A 10,665-nucleotide genomic window follows, 5' to 3' on the forward strand; every position below is an offset into this window, starting at 1 on the left:
TTCCCATTATGCAAGAATGGAGATTAAAAAGTTAAATCTATATGAATAAAAATATGTAAAATCAATTTGCGGTTATTACAAACTTTTTGCGGATCATAAGTGAGAAATAGTTTCCTTAAAATGATTTTCCTCCTTCATTTATCGCAGAGTGCGGACTAGCGACTAGCACGATATTCTTGACATTTTCACTGATTTCACTGAACTTGTTACTCACACTAGACGCAAACAGTCGTCTTTGAAATTGAAATTACGTCTGTCTTGAAATTGTTGAAAATTGAAACGCAGATTCCGTGTGAAAGAAACCATAAAAAAAAAAAAAAAAAACCAAGTTTTGAAAAGCAACTTTTTTCCGATTCGTGAATTGATAATCAAAATTGCGTTTCTGCAAGACCTGAATTTGATTTATAAAAACAAAAAAAAAAAAAAAAGAAAGAAACGTCTGATAAATCGCAAAAGTAAGTTGAAACTTTTTTAGAATTTTCGGTCCACCTTATTTTTATTACACTCTCGCGTTAGGCAACGAAAACAATTTTTGGAGGACTCAAAGATGATCTCAAGTTTTTACAGAACATGTGACGGAGTCTCCTCTTGGCGTGCAATTGCAACTGTTAATAATTTTCGCACCGTCGGAAGATTTCGAAAAGTTTGACGATGGAATCGACGCTGTACTCGTGCAATTATCGACGCGCCTACGAAGACGATGATCGAAAGTTTCTCGCAAAGCTGCGGTATCGCAGTTTTGACCATTTCCAAAAAGCTCCGTGTCCCCCTTTGGAAGGGTGGTTATTTCGCAAATCATGGCGTGTTCCGTGTCTCCGATTACGACGACCTTCTCCTCTTGACCCTTGCATTTTTTCACCCTCAGCGATCCTCTTCTCTCGATTTTTTCACTACAAGTTTTAGCCGTATTACTTCGGCAGCGGTAAACATTTCCCGACGATTTTCCCGCCGACGAACGATCCCTGCAATTATTTTTCAAACTCGCCGTTGACTCGCGGCTAGATTTTTTATCATCCCGTTGACATACGTGGGAATCTTTTTTCGACAATTTCGAAACACGGTTCGCTATTCCAGGGCAACTGCAAGAACGAAAATTTTTTCGGATCAGGTTAGGATTTTGTTAGGTTAAATGCTCGTGGAAAAGAAAAGATACAAGGAAGAATCGGTGTTTTCAAACTCTGCCAAATAAAATAAATTTATTACCATATGGAAACTAATCCGCACCAAAGACACACGGCGCTGAGACAGCCACAGATTGCTAATAATTGAAGCATTTTTTTTTCTTATTTGTATTTTTTATCAGCATCTCAGGACACGGGTTTGCATATCGATCGAAGTTTCTTCACTTTACAAAACCGTAAACATCGCGTCAGCATTGACGAGTTTGATTTATCGAAGTATTATGTCATATTTTCGCACGACGCGTGATTCCGAAATAGAGAAGAGAATTTTTTTCGGTTTTTTTTTTGAATCCTCAAACCTACACCAGCGAAAAATTTGCCCCGTCGTTAATTTCAATTTATAATTCGATTTTGTTTGTTTTTTTTTTTTCTCTCGTCAAAGAGGAAAACGATCCATTCAATCGTTAATAAATGAAGATCGTGCGAGACGATCACGTGAGCTTCTGACGTACGAACAACGTCAGATGACTTTTTGCAACGATAAAAAAAAAAAAGAAATGAAAGATGAAACGAAAAAAATCGACGCGGACAAGGAAGACAAAATTAATAATCAACTACTTCTATATTTTAATCTCTAATTCATGAGAGTGGTCGATGTACTCGGTATGCAAAATCTGATGACACGACTACCGATGAAATTTTTTATATTTTTTTTTTTTTTGCTTTATACCAAAGCGAAGATCGCAGCAGCGTTGCCAACTTCCGAAGCAAGCAAATATTTAGAAGGTGGTCGAAATTTTTTTTCAGAATACTTTGGCTTGTACATGTTTCAGAGGAAAACGAAAATTTGAATTGAATTTTTTTTTTTTCCAACGAAACTCGAAACAATAGAAATTCATAAGTGAAAAATAAGAGGAAGCAGCTTAAACAAGAAGTGAGAAAAATTTGAAAAAACGACACAAACTCCAACCCCAAGTCAATTGTCCGTTATACTCCAAGTACCTAATTCTTGTGTAACTCACAACCCAAGCAAATAGTGAAAATGGTTACAGCATCCAATGCTGGATAATTGATTTATCGATTTTTAAGAAATCAGTGAAACATACGAAGAATGAAATATTGATCATTTGACAATATTTCTTAACAAGAAAACAACTTTCGTTTTTTCCCTCAACGGACTCTTAATTTCTTTTATAGATCTAAAGATATTTCTTTGCGGTTGGCAACACTGGATCACAGTGCGAACTTGGAAGAATTTTTGAGCAAATTCAAATCTGACTTGAAATAAGATCATAGATAAATTGATGCGATTTTTGTTTTCTTCTTTCGAATCCGAAATATTAACATCCCTCGTATATATACATACTGCAATAACGCTGGGTTCTGCAATCGTCCCGATGATTTTTTCTTTTCTCGTCACGCTTACCGCACGCGCATTCATTTTCACGTGAAATTTCCTTCTCGATGATTATCTTGCACCGGCAATCGCTGTCAGGACCGTCGTTACGATTTCGTTTCTCAGTAGCCGTGGAACATTTCGACGATTTCAAAGTCTTTGATCTCCGTTTCGAACGACGATTGGATTTCGACGACGCTGCTGGATATTTTGAGGAAGCTTCCGCTTTCGTTTCGCTTCTCTTGCAGCTCCTATTCCTTCGCTTCAACGATTTCTCTACGACGCTTGTGCACGAGCAAGACTTGAAATATACGCAGTGGGTTTTTGAATCCTCGTCGCGCAGCTCGTCTCGATTTTTTGAAATTTCCCGCGTTTTTTTTCGCGTACGTTTTTCCGGCTCCGAACGCGAAGCCCGATTCTTGTCCTCTTTCGTCGAAGTAACGCAGCACGTCTCACTTGAGTTTTCCTTCCCCGATTTTTCTCCTCTGAAACAGAGCATCCATTTTCTCGGTGACGAATTATCGCGAGATTTGCTCCCGGATTTTCTTCCCCGTTTTGATCGGAACTTCTCATTGCACTCTACTAGAAACAAATTTGTTTAAGTTAGGTTAGGTTAATATTGTTACTGGAAACAAATTTGTTAGGTTAGGTTAGGTTAGTTACTAATATTGTTACTGGAAACAAATTTGTTAGGTTAGGTTAGGTTAGGTCAGTTACTAATATTGTTACTGGAAACAAATTTGTTAGGTTAGGTTAGGTTAGTTACTAATATTGTTACTGGAAACAAATTTGTTAGGTTAGGTTAGGTTAGGTCAGTTACTAATATTGTTACTGGAAACAAATTTGTCAGGTTAAGTTACGTTAGTTACTAATATTGTTCCTGGAAAGAAATTTGTTAGGTTAGGTTAGGTTAGGTTAGTTACTAATATTGTTACTGAAAACAAATTTGTTAGGTTAGATTAGGTTAGGTTAGGTTAGGTTATAGGGTGGCCACTCACCTGAAAAACGCGAAATTGTCAGAGAATTGTAATCGTGCTCATGGGAAAAATAAAAATATGAGTTCCTAATCTTCGAAGCTGAAATAAATTTTTCATGGGAATAATTGGTTCTTTTTCAAACGAAGATCGAAAAACGACAATTTTAATAACAAGGTATCGAAATGAATCAAGTCACTCGTTATCCGGAACGAGAAAAATTTTATGAAAAAACGGTGTTTTTGCTTCTGTAAAACCTGAAAATGTCGTTAAATGCGTTAAATTATATTTTGAAACAATCAGTGGCCACCTTTTGTTAGGTTGGGTAAGGTTAGGTTAGGTTTATCATCATTGACTCGCTCATCAGAACCGAGCGCAGTGGCCTCTTTGTAACCATCCGCCATGCGCCATCGTCAGTGAGCAGGAACTTACGGAGAGTCCAAAGTTAAAGAGTAAAAGACTATACTAGCCTGAATTTGTTTGGCATTTGCATTCGTCGGAACGGTGAGCCGGTGTTTTGGACTCTGACGAAACGTGCTCGTCTCGATTCGTCGGACCTTGATTTTCTGCTGCAGGGCAAGAAGGTCGGGTTATGGAGCAACAGTCTGAGCCGCAACTCTCACTTTCTGTGTCGCGGCAGTCGGGAGGCGGCAGATTTCCCAGCCACTGCATATCGTTCGGCAAATGCTTCTCGACGCATTTATTGCGAAGACGAACTACCGCTGGTACCATGCACTGGAAATTTCGTAATTTTTATCTCACCTATATTTATGGTTATTTATAACCACGCGGTGAAATCGAGGGGCGAAGGCTCACTTTAAAAATCATTGATCCATTTCGTATGAAATCATACGGACAACCGCTAAGAGTTGATGGAAATTGCTCGAATCGCGTTCGATTCCTGATTTCCTCGTGATTTCTCACAATTTGTAGGAAATCATGGGGAATCGCATAAAAATCACGTGATTTCGGTAATCGCTGGGAATCACTAATCCCAATTTCCAGGCAAGCGAGCATTTATCCAACGGCTACGTATACAGATACATTCTCGACGTCATCTTCTATTATAAGTGAAAAAAGTTTAAGTGTTCACGAAAATGTTTATGAGAGAGTGAAAAAATTATTCTAATTGCTTTAATAATCCATGTTATCGATTGAGTATTCAGGTACCCCTGATCGTAAATTAATTATTGTTGATCTACGACAATTAATCAATGTTTATTTCTTGACAGTTTAGAAATCACTCGTAACGGTTGGAATCAGAAGAAATCGCACGAAGTCGCGGGTAATCTCATTGATTCGGAAATCACGAGGATCGCGGTCTAAATGAAAAGAAATCGATTCCTTTTGGAAATCGTCGTGCTACCGAATTTTCGAGTGAGCAACCCTTCGGGTGAAATATTTTTTGTACTCTGCATTTGAAGTATATGTATTTGATATACGTGTATAGTAATTTTTCATACATTTAATACCTGTGCCATGATTATTCTATCAGCATTCACTTTTTCTCGAATGCTCAGAAAATTTCTATATCATACGAATGCGTATTTAATTAATACGCTTTCGAAGTCTTGTCGATTTTTTTTTCTCTCTCTATGCACATTTCGCACACATTTTTCAGAATCTAATGTATAGATTTTTCTTTGCGAATTTCTCGCATACAAAGAAAATAATTTTGCAAATTCTTGGGCAACTGGAAAATAAATTTCTTACAGATACGATCGAACCGGTTATATAAAAATTCGACAGAAAAAAAATTGAGAAATATATGTTAAAAATTGCAGAAAAGTATGAGAATAAGTACAGTGATCAAAAAAGGAATTTTTTGGTACAGAGCAGCAGGAAAATGTAAATTAATATGACGACCTTATGATAAAAGGAGAAAAAACATACGGCATCGGGAAGAGAATGAAAAAACTTGGATAAATGTGCTTCTGAAAATAAAATAAAATTATCTATTCAGCAGCTGAGCAGAGCTTTGATGCGTTTACAAATGAATTTATAACCTCTTGGAAATTGAGGAATGGATAACCTCAGCTTTATACGATTGGATTTAGTGATTAAAAATTTTCTTACCAGACCTCCGGTGATCAGACAGCATATGCAGGAGAGACAGGCACTGCAGACGCACAGGCCGATGAACTCGATCATAATATCGGTTAAAACTTGACAATTTATCACATGACGATTGATTATATTTTATAGGCTACATCTTACGAACCGCGACTGCGTTCAGTCATTAGAGCTTTATTCAGATATTTTTAAAAGATGATTATCTTTCAAACGCTCTCCGAAATATTAACGATCAAGTTAAATAAATTATCACGATCAGATTTTGTCGGGTTTAAGAAGGTGGGAGAAAAATGTTGGAGATATTTTCATTGCATACTCTAGTTTATTTTCATGGATTTGAAAAATCGACATTATTAGAGATAATCTTATGCCGTTGCTGATGATGATGGCGGAACAGTGGATACAGTGAAAAATACTCCATTGACAATGAGCTTTTTACTCACATCATTTGGGACCGTCCGTAGGTAAGTTAGGAAGTTTTGTCACGTGTCAGGAAACTTTCTCTGTCGATAATAGCGGTGGTAGCACGTGACGAATGAACAGACAACCACGAAGGCTTGACTCGTCCTTTTCTGTCTGTTTTACGAAAAGGTGAAAAAGCAGGGGGAACAGCTTCAGTAAATGATTATGTCGACGATTAGCATCAACATCAAAGCTCGCTTAGATCAAAATTCTTAATACGGTGATGAAAAGCTTTCGCGCGCATTGCTGTGATCTCAGATCAGGGTGGTCACATACTTGGAAAACCTGAAAACGTGGAAATATCAGAGACATTAAAAGGGGTCATTGAAAAAACTGGGAAATCAGTCAATTTTTTGAAGTGAAAAATTTATTTTTTCACGTCGCGTCGAGAGGAAAAAAAACTAACTTCAACTGACTCTTTCGTACACTATATTTATTTTTTTTCAATTCGAATTCAATTTGAACCGAATATAGAGTTAATAAGTCTACTGATTTAGGTTCTAGTAATTTATTAGAACTGGGAAAATGACAAGGAAAACTGGGACTTACGTCCTGGTAATGTCATGCAACTTTTTTCTCAAAAATTGGTGGCCAGCTTATCAAGTTTCATTGATAAAATTTCATATTTCGAAAGCTGTAAACTAGCGATATAACAAATATTCGCATTTGTATTCGCATTCGCGAATGGTTAAAAATTTACATTCGTTGCATCACTCGAGAAAAGTATGGGTTATTTTTCCGGGTTTCCGTATAGATCCTGATAATAAACTTTTATCTATCCATCTATCTGTCTATCCAATTACTATTTGACTATCCGACTATCTGACGGTCTATCTAACTACGTATTTAACTATCTATCCATCTAACTATCTGCGCAACTCGCCGATCGAAATAAAAATTTCCGCGATCCGGAGACAACGAAGCGCGGCGAATTACGGAAGTTTGATCGTGGCCGTCGATTTCCGTTTTACACCCTGGTATCCCTATCAGCAGGGGTTCATACCTAGCCATGGATTCAGAAGCCACAATAACGACATCAACAATGGAGTCCTAGTGCACATCGAACCACTGCCGAATATTCGGTATTTCCGTATGTTCATGCAAACCCGACGATCGAACGCGACTGCTACCTTAAACATATTATATCATACCTTAAACGTACACATGCGGTTTGATTGTATTTTGTTACGTCGTGATGCGCTGGTCGCACGGGCTTTTGTCCTTCCGTTGGGGACCACCTCGGTCGATCCCTTCATCCCTCGTTTCAGTTTGTTGCCACCTTGTGGCCTGGCTTGTTGCTGATTTATTGACCCCTCTTTGCAAACGCTTGTTATTAATGACAAGCGATTGATAGCTGGTGCTGAGGTTTCTGCAAACGGACGACGAAACTTCTGAGATCCTCTTTCCATATGACATGTTTTACCATATCCATGATCGAGATGATCGTTATCGTCACCGTTACTCGTTAATTGTTCGTTAAACTCCTGACGATTCCGTTCGCAGAAGATGTTTCTCTTACGTTCGATTCATTCCAATGCGGACGGAAATCCATTCCGAGTATGTCCGAAGTTACGGTCATGAAAAAGAACCGTGGGGGAGATTTGAAAAATCCAAGTCCCATTCCGACTTGACATTGAGTTAATATGGTATTGCGGTCAGCGTGTGGCAGGATCGCCGATCCTGTGGTCAATTCCTTGATTCTTACGTCGTGAAGAAGGTGCGTGGGACTCCTTGACGTCAAAGAATAGTTCCGAGGTCACCCTACGCTGAGGTTACGCGAACTCGTCACGGATTCTGTGGTCAAAATTGACTAGACTCCTTCGCAGTCGTTCTTTTATCAAGGTGCTTTCATGGCCTCTAATTTATAGGCTTGACTCGGACCGCACAACAAGGTGTTCGTACATTTTTATAGACTCCTATAGTATACTTTGAAAACTGCAGGCAGTGAATAATAGGACTATATGGACTTTGGCTGACGAGGGGGGGGGGGGAGTTGAAGTTTTTATCCTCTTTAAATTTCGAAGCGTTATTGACCTGTCGCAATTATTTTACAGTCAGTCATCTCGAACCCTCACAAGGTATGTATGCTTGAAGAATGGTTAAAGTCTTTGAGTTTCATATACTATCCGCGAAACCGAACCTTTGTTACGTCGATATTTATGAAACTGAGAATTAATGCCCGCATTATACGCGAGGACGATCTCTGAAAATTTCATTGAGAAATCGATGGGCTCACAGCTACTCGGGACTTGAACTGATCGTTCACGGTTCGGGCTTTGTCAAAATGAAAACGACGAGTGGTTGGTCAGGATCAGATACATCGAGCTGAATTCCACCATGGAGTATCGTTTTCATTCACAAACCCCCTTCGTGCCAAATTCTTTGTCGAAAATCTATGAAGACGACGGAGGGTTTGGATCCTTTTCGAACGGCGGAATCGTTCGCTACTCCAGAAGCGGAGACGCCTGAAGCTTGACTAATATATCCAGCAAGGTAACAAGGTGAACAGAGTATGCACGATGATAATTGCTTTTCGAACGGCTTTCATTCATAAAAATTTTCGTATCTCATTCATCCCGGTTCCGTACCATTAAACCACTTAAGGCTTACCGTAATTCACCGTGAAACTATATGACCTTGTCGGCGAAGCGCGTGGTGATGAAGATGAATGAGATTCCTCTTCCTCTCCCATCTTCCTTCTTTCATTCTTTATTCATCTTCCCCGGGGACTGACTTTGCCTTCGGTGATCCAGTCGATGGTTCAGATTGTCACTCGTTGAAAAACGTGCATACCTATCATTTCATGGTCGCTGAAAATCGCATGGTAATTTTTCTTCTCGGTAACACGTTTAATACATTTTATTAACAGATCAAAAATCGTGTCAGTGGCGTCGACGGGTTACAATATTAAAAAAAAAAAAAAAAAGGAAGAAAATAGTGAGTTGTATAGAAAATTGCAACAGTTGGAAATCTCGATAACCATTTAAAAAGCTCGAATGATTAAAAAATCTAAAACACCCTTCACCGGAAAAACACAACCAATCACACAATTAGCTTCACTTCTTTCCTTTCCCATTCGCTTTTCCCTTTCCCTTTGCCTTCCCCGTCTTCTTGCTTTTCTCCGGTTTTGAAGCGGCTTCCATATTTTCCTGCAGTTTGGCTGGAGGTGGTGTTGGTGGTATTTTTGGTGGCGGCAGGGGCGTCGGTGGCTTCGGAGTTCTCAATTCGAGTTCTATGTTCCTGTTCTTTGGATCGAACGAGTCTCCTTTCTTCTTTATCCGCAGCAGGAACACGTCATGGTTACCATCCGTAAGGTGGTCGCTGTGAACTTGTTGGGATCCGGGACCCCCCATTTGGGGGTGGACGGTTATCGTTCTGCACTGATCGTTGCTCTGGGCGCCGCCTCTGCAGGATCCGACCTTGTACGCGATCGTCTGCGGCTTTGCGTTCTCGTCCTTGGTCAGTCGACCCTTCGAAAATACCTTGAAGAGGACCTGGTTGTTGTCGCCGCCGTTGACTATCTTCGCCTTCTCTTCTCCCGTCTTGGGCCTTCTAATCTCAACCATTTCACAGTCGCAAGGCGGGTCCCAATTTCCCCGCATTCGTCGCACACGGTTCTTGTCCTTCTCTACTCGGATTATCAACGCGTTGTCTATCATCTCCGTTGATATTTCGTGCCAAAATTTACCTTCCCCTGCGTTGGGACGATGCTTGTCGCGGATCGCGTTACACGGCGAACCGTCCTGCATTGGAGGACAGTTGCAGAAACCTGTAACGACAATAACGCTGATCGTTATTACGATGATAACGATTATGGTGATTTTATTAACGAACGTTTTTCTTCTCATTTTCGTTTACTGACACGTGGTATTGAATTTTCTAGAATCCATTTTTTTGATCCAATTGGCGCGGCAGATGAGAAAACGAATGACTTCAGAAATTATCGTTATAAAATGATTAAGAATAACGTTCTCAAGTGGCATTTGAATTTTCAGTCAATCAGATCTTATTGGATATAATTTTTTAGAGAAATTCAAGTCGAAGTACAGGGATCTTGACTCATCTCAATATTTCTGAAGGAAGAAGCGAGAAGCCAAGGAAGTGAAATAAGGTCACGATTTGACGTCATTCTTTTTCTCCTACACTCGTCTTATTCAGAATTTAGGTTAAAACTGACTTTGAGCTTATTTAAATTTATAACAATCAGATTTTTCATCGCTCACCATTTCCCTCCGCAAAGTCTTGCATTTCGATTCTGTAGTTGTAAACTGTACTTGAAAATTTTGAGAACGAGTCAAGGATCAGCGAAAGTGATTAATTTATAGGATTTCCTCCGCCATCGTCATCATCATCGTTGACGGACGCCATAATGATGTAATAATTCCATTGGTAAAATCGATATTCGAACAGCAATTATTTTACCAATGTGAGACGACTTCGAGTGTATCTTATCGATAGTTCGATATCTATCAACTTTTTGTAAACACATTCGTTCGGTCATTCATTCATTTTGACAAATTTTACCATTTTTTTTTTTTTGCACACGTCTTTCTACAACCAATACAAAATTGAAAAAAATAACCAAAAATTAACCGCAACATTAAATTTCTCGCAAGAAAAAAAAAACGCCAATCCAAAA

This window comes from Neodiprion lecontei, chromosome 3, assembly GCF_021901455.1.
Source record: "Neodiprion lecontei isolate iyNeoLeco1 chromosome 3, iyNeoLeco1.1, whole genome shotgun sequence".
Lineage (NCBI taxonomy): Eukaryota > Metazoa > Arthropoda > Insecta > Hymenoptera > Diprionidae > Neodiprion > Neodiprion lecontei.